Source organism: Sebastes fasciatus, chromosome 2 (genome assembly GCF_043250625.1).
Source record: "Sebastes fasciatus isolate fSebFas1 chromosome 2, fSebFas1.pri, whole genome shotgun sequence".
In the NCBI taxonomy this organism is placed as follows: domain Eukaryota; kingdom Metazoa; phylum Chordata; class Actinopteri; order Perciformes; family Sebastidae; genus Sebastes; species Sebastes fasciatus.
In genome coordinates, this window is record NC_133796.1 from 39563924 (window position 1) to 39579801 (window position 15878).

The window sequence follows — 15878 nt, forward strand, 5'->3', positions numbered from 1 at the left end:
AGACAGTTTCCAAATGATCCTCCATGTTGTTTCCGGTTTGAAAGCTGGGAGCAACAGCAGCCCACGTAGGGAAAGCGTTCGTCCAATCAGGTGCTGAGTGTGTTGTGTCTAGTAACAGCCCACCAAGCGTCCGATGCTGGGAAGCGGCGCGTCCCCTCACGGTAAAAAAACACCCCGGTGGAAACGTACCATAAGACAGTGACCTGACTTTCATGAAATGTGCTCTAGATGTTGATGGTCCCCAGAGCTGTTTTTCTTGACCCCCCCCTACCTTTACTATAGCGCCACCATCATGTTAAAGCTTGTACATGAGGAAAAAAAATAATAATTTGGGGAGCTCAGTCATGCTTTATAGTTTGATGTAACGGACTGCAGCTTCTAACACCACAAGCAGAGCTTTCCATGTTTAGTCTACCTGTTTTTCACTTACAGTGTTTGTACGTGTTGTAGTTCTTTGAGCTCTCCATCGACGCTGTTACAGGTTACGAGGTCTTGATTCTATTGTGCTGTCTGCCAAAGGTTTAATTTCAAGAGATGTTGTCCGATGAGTCTTTTTCGCTTGTGATTCCAAAACTATCGCTGTTAAGATTCTTAAAATGTCAGTTATTTTATTCTGTCATGTGATTCTCTCATTTTTAATTGATTAAATTAATTAATAATTAGCGATTTGTAAAATGCTAATTTATAAAGATTCCTGGCATGAACTGCAGCAGGTGTTTCAGTTCTTCACATGACAGGCTGAAATAGTTTTAGGAACAGTGTGAAGCCAGCTGGTATCAGGTAGCTGTGGGAAGGAAAAGCCTTTCTGAGGTTTAGAACTTCTGGTGATGCCACCAATGAGACAACATGACCTCTCAGACACCTGTGTCCAATGTGAAAACATAGATGGGGACTTGGACTCAAGATGCACTTCAGTAGCACACAGTGAGGGTGAGCATCTCTGGGTCTGAGAGGCTAGAGCAGGGGTCAGCAACCTTTACTATCAAAAGAGACGTTTTGGGCAAAAAAAACAACAAAACAATCTGTCTGGAGCCGCAAAACATCTGAGCATTGTGATGAAGGTAACACAGTTTATAGTCTAAGTATATAGTATATAAGTCTAATGCAGTGAGGGACCAAGTGCAAATGTACGACGGAGTATTAGGGCAACATTGAGGGAAAAAAAATCTGAGATTTCCAGAATAAAGTCGTAATGTTACGAGAAAAAAGTCATAGCTTTACGAGAAAAAACTTAATATTACCTGAATACAGTCATAACTTTACGAGAAAAAAAGAAAATAACTTGTAAAATTACTACTACTATACTACTACACATATATATATAATAATATTATTACTTTATTCTCATAATATTACAATTTTATTCTCGAAAATCTCAGATTTATTTTATTTTCCTCAATACTCCATCGTACCATAGACCTACAACAATGATAAATAAAAATGAAAATGTAAACAAACAAAAAACAGTTATTCATTTCCACAATTTGTTTTTATAAATCCACAGGGAGCCACTGGAGAGGAGCTAAAGAGCTGCATGTGGCTCCGGAGCCGCAGGTTGCACACCCCTGGACTAGAGGGACGTGTTCAGTCACAGTAGATTATAAACTGTCATTAGCTGGAGACCCAGAGTAATTATACACTACAGTTGTACTAAAAATAGCTTATTATTGCATGCCTAATAATGTCAGTAAGACTTCCTGTTACCCTGGGTAACATTAGTCTATATCCATTTTTAGGGGTAAAATACAGTTTATTTATTTCAAAGGAACGTTTTCATTGTGTGTTTTTTTTTTCCAGATTGCATTGCAATAGCCTGTTCAAAGTGATCATATACCAAACAACTAATCAATGCTGATACTGTATGCTAATAGATAAAAGAGTGATGATACATGCTTTGAATTCCTTAGATTTAGCTACGCTGTGTTCTATAGACCGGATGGCATGCGGCAGATAATAGATCACAACCATAAGAGACTTGACTTGGACTTGCAAAAAAATTATTTGTGAGCATCTCTTGTTAACAAAGCTTTAAAGCTTCAGTAGGCAGTATATTTTTGGCATCATTGGGCAAAAATTCCATAATAACCTTTCAGCATATTGTAATTCAAGTGTTCTGAGAGATAACTAGACTTCTGTTCCTCCTCATGGCTCTGTTTTCAGGCTTTAGAAAATCTAGCCCGTGACGGGAGACTTTGACCAATCACAGGTCATTTCATTGAGAGAGCGTTCCTATTGGCTGTGCTCTGATCATGTGACCGATACTTGGCGTTCCATCGCCAAATTTCACAATGGCGGCAGCGTCACAAACTCTCATTATACAGCTAAACCGTGAACTACAAGGTGATTCTGAAAACATCTGAGGAGAGAAATAGGCATTAACGTAACAGAATATTGATTCATATTTGATCAGCGCTGCCTAGATTGACCGTTTGGTCGGAGTTCACGAGTGATTGACAGCCGGCTCTCATAGACAGCAGATGGACAGCAGACCTCAGATCAGCTCTTACTGCTTGTTTTCCTCCGGTCTGTGAAATCTTGCAGATGCCGTTAGGAGCACCGGAGGACACAGAGGAACATGATTTTTTCAGGTTACCTGTCTCATGTACTACTGTTATGATATAGCGTTTTATAAAGATAACTTTTTTTAATCATATTTGCTCCAATCTCGCCTACTTCAGCTTTAAAGGTCCCATATCATGCTCATTTTCAGGTTCATACTTGTATTTTGTGTTTCTACTAGAACATGTTTACATGCTGTAATGTTCAAAAAACATATTATTTTCCTCATACTGTGCCTGAATATACCTGTATTTACCCTCTGTCTGAAACACTCCGTTTTAGTGCATTTCAATGGAATTGCATTGCTAGGCAACAGTTTGGGTCCATGTTTACTTCCTGTCAGCTGATGTCATTCACATACACTGCAACAGGAAATAAACTGGGACACATTTAGAATGTTTACATTCAAAACCGTGCAATGGTCTAAATATTGTATATCTGTGACATCACAGATGGACAGAAATCCTAACGGCTTGTTTCAAACGCGCAATTTCTGAATACGGGCTGTGTGTGTTTCTCCGTGTATTGAGCGTTTTGATAGTTTAACAGTATTTATAAAGCACTTGAACCTGATTTATAATATAAAAGACATGAAAATCTCACTTTTTACAATATGGGACCTTTAAGCTCTTCAGCTAGAAACAAATTGCCAAAAGGAACAGCAGAATGAACAGAAGACTCTTTGTTACAGAAAGGTGTGTTAGAAGATATCGAGGTGAGTAAAAAATAAGTTAATTTCCATCTTCATTTATCAAGCCAAGTGTCATGTTTATCAGGAGTTTGTAGGTTTGTTAACAACATTTACTGTATAAGTAGGAGAACCATATAGGTAAGCGGTATAATGCCTTGTAGCAGCTGACTGCTTGTTGCTACAAGGTGTCGTTGAATGCCGGCTGACACTAAATTCCTGCATTCGGATTCCTTTGTGGAGCCTGACTCACTCTGCAGTCACACTGCGAGCAGCCTCACCAACACGTCAGTCAAATTCATTTCCTATTGAACCAAGTGGTGTTTGGATAGCCGATAATGCGATCCTCAAAAAACACAACCACGGCTTCAACGGTGACCACAGAGTTGAGTCAACGCTTTCTGACGCAGTCTCTGATTTGACACTGGAAGCTTCACAAATCATTTGCATTAAATTATACAAATCTGACTAATATTACACCACAGCCAAATTTAAATTTTTGTGTCATTCTCAGAATTGTGTTAATTGCAGAGTACACAAGAATTTGCCTTTGGTATCTTGGTGCATAACATGAACATATTAAGAGAAAAGAAAAAAAATAAGTACTACAAAAATCATAAACCAGGAAGCAAGAAGTATGTGGAGTAAAACCCCCTTTTTCTGCACATGGGGACAACAGACAGTCTGTCTCTGTAACAAGGCTTGGATCTCTGCTGAGAGGGAATTGATCTTCTCCTGAGAAAATAAATCCACCTCCTTGACCCCCTCTCCTCCTTGTTCCATTCCTCCCATCTCTCGGAGACCGGGAAGGAGGAACACTAAAATGGCCCATGAGGTCCGTGAACACATCAACTCTCCATTTTTACACAAGTACTTTTACTTGAGTAAAATGTCTTTCTTTTCTTGAGTATAATATTCTAATACTCTTTCCATCCCTGCATAAGAGCACAGTTATTGTTGTTTCAGTGTCCGGAAGAGGGAGAGTTGAAGAGAGAGGAAAAGGAGTGGGTGATATGTGTTGGATGCTGTGATTTCATTAACACGTCCTCCTCCGTACCCCACCATCTTTACTCACCCCTGAGGAGTGTCATCTCACCCAGCAGGTCATCTGCAACCATTGTAACCAGCATTACAGGTGGTGTTTCATGAATGCCTGAATATATGCCAGACTAATCCAACTATTGGTCATATTCCACTTCCAGTCTTACTTAGGTTAATCTGTTAAAGATGAAGTAGGCGAGATTGGAGCAAATATGATTACAAAAAGTTATTTTTATAAAATGGTCGCTATATCCTGACAGTAGTACATGAAACAGGTAACCTGAAAAAAATCATGTTCTTCTGTGTCCTCTGGTGCTCCTAACGGCATCTGCAAGATTTCACAGACCGGAGGAAAACAAGCAGTAAGAGCTGATCTGAGGTCTGCTGTCCAGCTGCCGTCTATGAGAGCCGGCTGTCAATCACTCGTGAACTCCGACCAAACGGTCAAACTAGGCAGCGCTGATCAAATATGAATCATATTATGTTACTGTAATGCCTATTTCTCTTCTCAAATGTTTTCAGAATCATCTTGTAGTGCACGGTTTAGCTGTAAAATTAGAAAGTTTTTGACGCCACCGCCATTGTAAAATCTGTTGAAGGAACGCCAAGTTCCGGTCACATGACTGGAGCACAGCCAATAGGAATGCTCTCTCAATGAAATGACCTGTGATTGGTCAAAGTCTCCCGTCACGGGCTAGATGTTCTAAAGTCTGAAAACAGAGCCATGAGGAGGAGCAGAATGTAGTTTTCTCTCAGAACATTTAAATTACAATATGCTGAAAGGTTATTATGGAATTTTTGCCCAATGATGCCAAAAATATACTGCCTACTGCCACTTTAACATGAACCTCTGTGACTGAGTATACCTGTTGTGATTAATACACCGTTTAACATCAGAGAACTGGCTGATATAACACACAAGTTGTGTAAATCTTCATGATAGTTTTAGGTGTATTATAGACTGAGCCTAAAGATCAGTCTATCTGTCCATCCCCCCCCCCCCCCAACACTTTGGTCCAGAGCAAGAAATCACAAATATTACTGGCCAGGTTTCCATTCCATTGTCCTCTGCTGCTTTTGACCATTTTTTTTTTTTCATCTGATTCTTCTAAATTACCTCTATTTTATGGTAATACAATGCTAATATATACCTAAAATGAGATAGTTTCTTCTCTGCACTTTAACTTTAACCACAGCTCTATGTTAATGGTGATCGCCTGATGGGCCATAGAAATACAGGCGTCTGCACAGAGCCAGGCATGGCAGGCATGTGTCATTAGTGTTGTGGAATTTCTTATACGCAGGTTGACTCATCAGCAGGGAGGGAGAGGCCCAGGAGACGTTGATGTCTTCAACAGAAGGTCATATTGAAGCTTGATCAAGGAGGATTATCAGGTCTCCCCAGTGATGTGTTCGCTGCGTGAAGGCCTCACAACTCTAACCATCTCGCCCCCCCTCCACCCCCCCAGTGCTCAGTCTTTTACGTGAACATCAGGTCCCGTCGGTGGCATACCTTGTTTTCACTCACGAGAGACTCTGCTCCTCTGTGACCTTGGTTGCCTCAGCGACGGGCTCCACTCCTTAACTGTAGACGCGGCTGCACAGATAAGACGTCTCGCTCTCAGACAGGAATGCAACCCAGTGGAGCCAACAGGAGGGATGGCCAACCGCACAATGGCTGACCCATCGACCCTGAGCGAGAGAGGACTCACAGACAGAGCCCCGCGACTTCAAGGAATAGATGGAACATTCCATCACAACCCCTTCTGTTTAATTACCTCCGAAGTGTGAACTGTTAATTTAGCAACTGAGCACCAGAGCATCACCAGGGTTGATCCCCTTCACGCAGTAATGACTAATAGAAACAGTCAAAATTAGAAACAAGTCCCATATCATGTTTACAATGAATGTCAGATGAAACAAGAGGAATGACATATAAAGATTGTAACTCTTTTATAATCACCTTCCACGTAGGCATTTGTTAAGTATTATTTTGGTTGCATATAATATGATGATAATGGGCAGCACGGTGGTGCAGTGGTTAGCCTCACAGTAAGAGGGTTGCAGGTTCGAACCCGGATTGGGGTCCTTCTGTGTGGAGTTTGCATGTTCTCCCCGTGTTAGCGTGGGTTTTCTCCGGGTGCTCAAGTTTCCTCCCACAGTCTAAAGGTTAGGTTAATTGTCGACTCTAAATGTCCCGTAGGTGTGAATGTGAGTGTGAATGGTTGACTGTGTCTCTGTCTCTATGTGTCAGCCCTGTGATAGTCTGGAGACATGTCCAGGGTGTACCCGCCTTCACCCAATGTCAGCTGAGATCGGCTGAAACTGTGATAAAAAAAATAAAAAAAAGTATTGATCATGTTGCTGATGTACTCCTGAACTTGCGGAAGGACCCTTAATGTCTGTGAAGTACACTGCACCAGTATGTGAGTGTCCACAGATCCAGCAGAATGGTAGCTCATGCATGTATAGCGCACTTGCAGAGATGTGACAGATTCACATCATCATGTTAACACAGAGAGTCAGTGTATTACATGATTAATATTTCTAGTGTCCAGCGGTAGGTGTAGTTACGTCATTCTGAGTGGAAACAAAGAACTGCATCGATCACACAGTTAAGGCACTAGGCTCTGACCGGAAGTAAGACATGTTTCCTTCACAATAAAAGCACTCAAATGAATACAAATGAACGAGCATTGGAATTCATGATATAACAAATCTGTCGGCTGTCAATATAATGTGTGCAATCATTCTGGTGCTCACTGTTGTGAAGTGGCAAAATAAATCCTATGGATTATAATATATAATATAATATAATTCTAATAATACTTCACCTTTGCAGTACAGGCTAGAGCTTCATGTATTTGTATTTTTTCTTTATTCCCAGTTTTCCACTCATATGCACTGCATGCACATATTTAGAGTATGTGCTATTTTTACACTGTACTAACACTAACCCTTGACAATGAGATCTTAGTCTCAATTTAACTGTTTAAATAATGGTTATAATTAGGGATGCTCATTTTGAAAAATGTTCTTAACCGATAACTAACCCTCGTTAACCGATTATTAACCGTTAACCGACAAGATTTGTGCCTCGCATGCAGCGGTGCGTCAACTGCAGTGTATGAGGACAACAGACAACTGAGTCTCCAGTTCACCGTACGGAAGCGTTAACTTAGCAGGCAGCCACTATCCCAGTAAAAGTCTCCAACGCACATACAGTTTAGTTTAGCAGGTTGTCAGCTGTGTGTCTGCCCGGTGTAACGACACTCTGTCTGTCCGGATTAACGACAGCGAGTGTCCGACAAACAGAGTGTGTGTTTGTGCTACGTTAGCAGCTGCTAGCATTGCCGGTGGCTCCGTGCCCACTGTAGCCACACACATGCGCTCTGTCAGGGCGGTGTAACTTCAGTAAATGTGGGTTTTGTCGGTGGTGTTCTAGCTGTGAACGTAGCTGTAGCAGACAGTGTGTGTACAGTTTATTTGTCGGTGAATAAACGCTACGAGGCTACAACTCCTCCGCTCAAGCGAGCTATAGACGGGAGTCAACTTCCTGTATCTGTAACGCCGGCTCTGCCTCTTAAGGTGGACCAGCTTTTCTCCTTAAACAACTTTTTCTCAGCTTTTTAATTAATTATTAATATTTCTTTTAACCGTTTTAACCAATGGCATTAATCGGTTAAAATGATTAATTTCGGTTAACGGTTAAACGGTTAAACGGTTAATGATTAACACCCCTAGTTATAATAGCATGTTTAATATATTTCACAACTGACCAGGCATTCTCTGTGTTTTTTGATGTTGTCTCTCATGGCTGGTTTGTGAGGCAACAGGGATTGGACTGAAATGCAGACAGTACAGGAGGCAGCGGGATGAATTCAGGGTCAGTATGGATGGGCTAACAGGCTGCTTCAGGTTCGGGTCGGGCTTGGTTACTTTATCTCTCGGACTCTGTAGCAGACAAGGAGAATATAGAGCGGCTTTCAAGTCGTCTGCCAGTCCAGGTAGCCACTTCGCTAGGCCAGGTTTGGAAGAAACTGCCCGGATTGCCAGTGTCAGAGCTGCCTCCTTGCAATCAATACTGTCATTTTGGCAGTGGTTAAGAAGGCACTGAACTGTGTGAATCACCTCATCAACTTCCTCCACCGAACATGCTTCATCCACTGGGTCCATTTTTGGTCAGTTCGGACTGTCACGGCTGGTGTGAGAGGCAACAGGGATTGGACCCAAATGCTGACAGTACTGGGCTGGTATTTGTAGAGCTGGATGTAATTAGAGGGAATGGGAAGCTGGTGGGAAAGGAAAGGAGGGAATGAACAAGGACATCTGGTGGATGGAAGGAAAATGGTAAAGGGCCTGGGTAATGGAGAATGTACAGTAGTTGAAGAGGAGGGACAAAGAAACTGACAAAAACTGTGACAGTTGGAAACTGTTGTGTTAAACAGCTATGTTACATTTACCAGGGAAGTGTGGTTTTACTGCAAATCAACCCTATTTTACTCTGATAGAAATGATTGAAGCCTTGTGTTTAGGTTAGATTATGGTAGTCTGAACAGTATGATCAACACATTCTCATTCCAACTCGTAACATACCGCCAGTTAGCATCGCATCCCTTCCCTTTGGCGTCACTTTATTTTCGGCATTAAAACCACTATAGTTACTCTTGGTGTCACTTTGGGATTAGGCGACACAGCCACTATAGTTAGGTTTAGGAAAGAAACACATGGTTGGGCTTAAAACTATGAAGTTTGTAAAGTGAAAATGTGACACGAACGAACAGCTGATTGTAACGCAAAAGTGAAATTTCACACCGGACACGGGCAGCGGTCTCCTGGATGAAAGCCTTGTGTATGTTGGACCCATCCACCTCCCTGCACACCCGCCCTGTGTTTGTTTACGCTTTTTAAACTACGTCACCACACTCCCAGCGCACTTCTCGGAGCGTTTACTATTGTCGTGGATGGGACAACTAGTTGTGGGCAAAATGGCGGCTGAGTAGTTTGAAGTGCAGCTGAAGGCTACGGCAATATAACCACTGGTCGGCGCTGTTAGTCAACTAGTTGTGGACAAAATGGCGGCTACCGCAGCAGAGGGCAGTGAAGCATGGATGTATTAAGAGAACTGGATACAGCGTTGGAGGTGGCGCCCCGTTCATTCGTAAGAAAGTTGCTCAGCCTAAATGGCTCGAAAGTACCTGGATCTTGGGCACATGGAACATGCGCAGTAGCGTCCGCTCGGTCACATGACCCGGTCACGGGGTCCCAACGTCACGCCGCCGTCGCGGCTTGCGCTCCAGCCTCGGTCTGGGTCTCATTCACATGAACGGAGGAAGGGAAATAACTCTGGATTCAGCTATTAGGTCATTTTACAACTTTAAAAACGTATTTTTTTAAATAAAGGCTATTTAGGTGTTCGTACTGGGAAGTTGATTCACCTCAAAAAAAAAAATTTATGCTGAGTTACAGATGTCTCTTTCCCAATGTAAGTCTATGGGAAAAGTATTTTTGGGTCCAACGGCATCACGTGACAGACACGGAAGGTGCAGTATCGCCGTTTTGCCACTACGAAAGTTGGGATAGACGACCGGCGCTCTTCCTGGGGACTTGCGGTGATGTGCAGTTATAGGCTGGTTCGACATTCGTATGTATGGAAGTATTTCATTGAAGACACCAATTCAGCTGTGAAGTGTCAATGGTGTACGGCTATGCTAAAGTACAACAAGAACACATCTGCTATGCATAACCATTTAAAGATGAAACACCTGCTGCCAACAGCTAGCACAAGCAGTAACGTTAGCACCAACAAGCAACACACTGTAACGTTACAGATGCAGATGAGCATGAGGGACTTTTCTGAACACCCAGTCACGGAGAAGAGAAGACAGATTTACTTGTCAACTTCGTTGTCATGGATAATTGATGAAGCAGCTGATCCCGGTACTGAGGCCTCTAGCAAAGGCAACAACAATAACGTGCGGCGAGGAACACGTCGGGTTGTCCTTTATCTACTCCGTCCTACTGAACATGGCTGACAACACGCTGAGAGCCGGAGAGGAACATAGTCAGGAAAGAGCTCATAGCACGCTTCACGCTAAAGTCTGATGAATTGGCAGAGTCCATCCCATCATCTAAAATTCCTCCAAGAAAATATCAGAGACGATGCCTGGATGCACCTGACTCAACTTCTGCAAGCAGTCGAAGGGGAGGAACAGCCTGGAGCTACAGGTAAACTGAAGTTAACTAAACTAACTATAACTAGTAATTGCTTGCTAACTAGTAGCAGCAATAATAACAAGGCAAAAGTGAGCATGGCTCACTTACCCCCGCTCACCGCTTGACCCCTACTAAAGTAGGGCCAAAGGTTTTTCTCTTTAGGAACTAACGGAATTAGTCTATTGAGCACAATGTAGCTTGTTATTAGCTCACCTTCCTCAAGTCCAGGGTGCCCAAAATGTTGGGCACCCTCGACTTCTAACCCCCCAAAGGCGCAACTAGACCACACTGTCAACCATCATACCAAATTTAAAGTTCTTAAGTTAAATAGTTTCTGAGTTCTGCTCTCGAAACGAAATTGTGGCACACGAACGGACAGAAGGACGGATGGACGGATGGATGGACTGACGGAAGCAAGGACACGCGGAGCGCTATATACCCCGACTACGTTGTCGCGGGGGTATAATGACTATTTCGTAGCCTATTTGCTAATTGGATTGTGTTGCTCAACAAACTTAATTGGAGCTAAGTAGTTGAATAGTTCAAATAAAATCCTGCCATTAATGTGTCTAATTTTCACCATAGGTGAACATGATGCCGAGACCGACATCAAGGACAACGTTGGAGTGGAACAGGATATTCGAAGTGGCAAAAAAATGAGACTAGTGAGAGACAGCCTACAGAGAAGAGGTCAACAACCTCCATTTAAACATCAGCAAAACAAAAGAGTCGATTGTGGATTACAGGAAGCGACAGGGAGAAGGACACGCCCCCATCTCCATCAACAGGACTACGGTAGAGAGAGTCCGCAGCATCAGGTTCCTCTGGGTCCACATCAGTGAGGACCTGACCTGGACTCATCACATAGACTGTCACGTCTCTGGCCTTGACTCCAGGAGTTTTTCAGTGTTCTGCTTTCCCTGGGTCTCCCCCTCCCCTGCCTGTGGGTGTGGCAGGGGCGCGGCTTCCTCATCAGGCACCTGGTCTCACTCTCCACTCTCCACTCTGCACTCTGCACCTGTCAACAATCACCTAATCAACCCACAGTACAAGAACACCAGCTTTCCTGCCAGTCCTCGCCAGATTGTTCTGCCTACCAGTTGTGCCAGCCTCCCATCGAGCCATCCTCACGCCGCCGCAGCTCATTCCTCCAGCTGCTCCACCCTGCTCAACAGCCTGCCTGTCCCCTGCCTTCTCCAGCGCCCTCACCACCTTTAATTATAATAAATCCACCTGACTTTCAACCACCATCCAGCTGTGTCTGTGTCTGCTTCTGGGTCCTAAACCAAAGCCCTCACAGAACAATCTGGCCACCATGGACCCAGCAGACACAGAGTCACTCTGCCATGCTTTAGCCTCCCAGGGTTCGCTGGTTGGACAACATGACAAGATCCTCCGTGAATTGGTGGAGAATCTGCGAGCTCTTTCCTCCAATGTCATCCAACTCGGCAGCCAAATGGACCAGGTCAACGCCCATCTCACAGCTTCATCTGCCACAGCAGCTTCACCAGCTGACCCCCCACCAGCGCTCCCAACGCCTCCACCAGGGCATGCCACCCCAGCCCCACTAGCTCGGGAGCCTTTCATTCCGACTCCAGAACGCTACTCTGGGGATTTGGGGGCTTGTGGGCGGTTCCTTCTCCAGTGTTCTCTCGTGTTCCAGCAGCAACCTACCACCTACGTTTCAGATAAGTCACGCATAGCATTTATGTTGGGTTTACTTACTGGCAAAGCTTCTCAGTGGGCTACAGCTTTGTGGGAGAGGCAGTCTCCTATTTGTAATTCTTACCCGGTATTTGTAGCTGAATTGCGAAAAGTTTTTGATCATCCTGTTCAGGGTAAAGAGGCTGCTAACCGTCTCCTCTCCCTCCGTCAGGGCTCTGGATCAGTTGCAGAGTATGCAGTTGAGTTTAGGATCCTGGCAGCAGAGAGTGGGTGGGATGAAGTGTCTTACAAGGAGTGTTTGTTCATGGGTTAGCTGAGAATATTAAGGATGAGTTGGCTGCAAGGGATGAGACTGATAGTTTAGACTCCCTCATTTCCCTGTCCATACGCTTAGACAACCGTCTTCGTGAACGCCGTAGGGAGAGAGTCAGCCGCCCGCATGCCCCCACTTCTCCTTTCCAGTCCAAACCTGCCCCCCGGGTGATCCCTGACAGCCAGTTCTTCACCAGCCAGCCCCTCAGTTCCTCAGCATCACCCTCAATGGAGGAGCCCATGCAGTTGGGACGAGCTCGCCTCTCACCCTCAGAGCGCCAACGGCGAGTCAAGGCTGGTGTGTGTATCTATTGTGGCACGGCTGGCCACTTCCTCGCTTCTTGTCCTCACCGGCCAAAAGATTAGGCTCATCCGGAACTGGAGAGGCCCTGATGAGCCACACCTCCACCTCTCCATCAGCCCCTCACCCCCGAATGCAATTTAATGCATCCCTTGTGTGCCAGGGTGACTCTATCCCCCTTCTTGCTCTGGTTGATTCTGGGGCTGATGATAATTTCATTGACTCCACCCTCGTTACCCAAGCTGGGATCCCTGTTGAAGCCCTTCCTGCTCCTAAGGATGTCAATGCGCTGGATGGAAGGCTCCTGGCCCGCATTACTCATCACACTGTTCCCCTGAGTCTCATCCTGTCAGGTAATCATCACGAATCTATAAAACTGCTAGTTATTCCCTCACCTCATGCTCCTGTGGTCCTAGGTCAGCCCTGGCTTAAACTCCATAACCCCCATATTGATTGGTCCACCGCATCTATTGCTAGTTGGAGCACCTTTTGCCACTCCCACTGTCTCCAGTCAGCCCTAGCTCCCTCTCATTTAACTGCTGCTCCTACTTTTGAGCCCCCTGACCTCTCTTTAGTCCCTCCTGTGTACCATGGCTTAGGTGAGGTGTTTAGTAAGCAGCGGGCCCAAACCTTGCCCCCACATAGGCCCTATGATTGTGCTATAGACCTGCACCAGGGTGCCCCCCTTCCCTCGAGCCGTCTCTATAAACTCTCCCGTCCCGAAAGGGAGGCTATGGAGAAGTACATCAATGACTCACTAGTTGCTGGCTTTATTCGACCCTCCTCTTCTCCTGTTGGTGCCGGCTTCTTCTTTGTTGCAAAGAAAGATCACACTCTACGCCCCTGTATTGATTTCCGTGGCCTCAACGACATAACTGTTAAAAACAAGTATCCACTACCCCTCATCGACCCCTCTTTCGAGCCCCTGCACAAGGCCACTGTTTTTTCAAAGCTGGACCTCCGGAATGCCTACCATCTGATCCGAGTCAGAGAAGGAGATGAGTGGAAAACTGCATTTAACACTCCCCTGGGCCATTTTGAGTATCAAGTCATGCCCTTTGGCCTCACCAACGCCCCTGCAGTTTTCCAGGCCTTGGTTAATGACATCCTCCGTGACATGCTGAACCACTTCATTTTTGTTTATCTTGATGATATACTCATCTTCTCCCGGAACATGGAAGAACATGTCCAACATGTGAAGTTAGTGCTCCGTCGTCTTCTGGAGAACAAACTGTTTGTAAAAGCTGAAAAGTGTGACTTCCACGTGACTTCTGTGAGTTTTCTGGGCTTCATCATCGAGCAGGGGCAGGTGAAGACGGACCCAGCAAAGGTTCAGGCGGTGGCTGAGTGGCCCAAACCCACTACACGGAAACAGTTGCAGCGGTTCTTAGGATTCGCCAACTTCTACAGACGGTTCATTCGAGACTACAGTAGAGTGGCGGCCCCTCTCACACAACTCACCTCCCCAGCCATCCCCTTTACTTGGACGCGGGAGGTTGACATAGCATTTGACACTCTGAAACAGTTATTCACTAGTGCTCCAATTCTAACTCACTCTGATCCCTCTTTGCAGTTTGTCGTGGAGGTGGATGCCTCTGATTCAGGTGTGGGGGCCGTCCTCTCTCAGCGGTCTCCTAAGGATCACAAGCTGCACCCCTGTGCCTTCTTCTCCCGGCGCCTTTCTCCGGCGCAGCGCAACTACGATGTGGGAAACCGTGAGCTGTTGGCGGTGGTTCTGGCACTTGAGGAATGGAGGCACATGCTGGAAGGGGCTGAGCAGCCATTTGTAGTTTGGACAGACCACAAAAACCTCTCTTACCTCCGCTCTGCTAAACGGCTAAATTCCCGCCAGGCCCGGTGGGCTCTGTTCCTGGGAAGGTTTAACTTCATTCTCACTTACCGTCCTGGCTCACGCAACACCAAACCTGATGCCCTCTCCCGCCAGTCTGTCCCAGAGAAATCCTGCTCTGAGCCAGAAACCATTCTACCTCATTCCTGTGTGGTGGCCGCAGCTACATGGGAGATTGAGACCTGCATACGGGAGGCACACGCTCTCATCCAGACCCAGGTAATGGCCCTCCTAACTGTCTGTTTGTGCCTGATTCAGCCAGATCTCAAGTTCTACAATGGGGCCATTCATCTAAGCTCACCTGCCATCCTGGCTTCCACCGCACCCTCTCCTTCATCAAACGGCGGTTCTGGTGGCCATCCATGACCCGCGACACCCGTGCCTTTGTGTCCGCCTGCTCCGTCTGTGCCCGCAGCAAGGCCTCCCATCAACCCCCAGCTGGTCTCCTGCGGCCTCTGCCCGTCCCCAGCCGACCCTGGTCCCACATAGCTGTGGACTTTGTCACCGGTTTACCCCCGTCAGAAGGTAACACAATCATATTGACTGTGGTAGACCGTTTTTCCAAGGCTGTGCATTTTGTCCCTCTCCCTAAATTACCTTCAGCCACAGAGACTGCAGACCTCCTGGTCCTCCATGTGTTTCGTCTTCATGGCATCCCCCAGGACATCGTCTCTGACCGGGGACCACAGTTCTCCTCCCAGGTCTGGAAGGCTTTTTGCCAGGCTCTGGGTGCCACAGCTAGTCTCTCCTCTGGGTACCACCCTCAAACGAATGGGCAGACGGAGCGGGCAAACCAAGATCTCGGGGCAGCCCTGCGTTGTGTCACTGCTCACCACCCGTCCTCCTGGAGTAGACAGTTACCCTGGGTTGAGTATGCCCATAACTCACTCACCAGCGCCGCCACAGGTATGTCCCCCTTCATGGCCTCTCTAGGCTATCAACCTCCCCTCTTCTCAGTCCAGGAGGAGGCTGTGGCGGTGCCATCGGTCCAAGCCAACATCCAAAGGTGTCGGCGGATTTGGAGAGAGGTCCGGTCTGCCCTTCTCCGTTCAGCTGTCCGGAATCAACGCCTTCGATCCCCTGCACCCACTTACCAACCCGGTCAAAAGGTATGGCTTTCCTCCCGTGACTTGCCCCTTCAGGTGGAGTCCCATAAATTGGCTCCCCGATACATTGGACCTTTTGAAGTTGACAAGATCATTAATCCCACTGCTATCAAGTTAAAGTTGCCTTCATCTCTGAGAGTC

At 45.9% G+C, this 15878-nt stretch overlaps 1 long non-coding RNA gene across 1 annotated transcript in view; it reads left to right on the forward strand.

Moving 5' to 3' along the window:
* LOC141760622 (uncharacterized) overlaps positions 1-1768 on the forward strand; it is a 210709-nt gene extending 208941 nt beyond the window's left edge. Inside the window, exon 2 of the long non-coding RNA XR_012592409.1 lies at positions 1275-1768. This is a non-coding gene — a long non-coding RNA (uncharacterized LOC141760622). The remainder of the gene's footprint in view (positions 1-1274) is intronic.
* The last annotated feature ends 14110 nt before the right edge of the window (positions 1769-15878 follow it).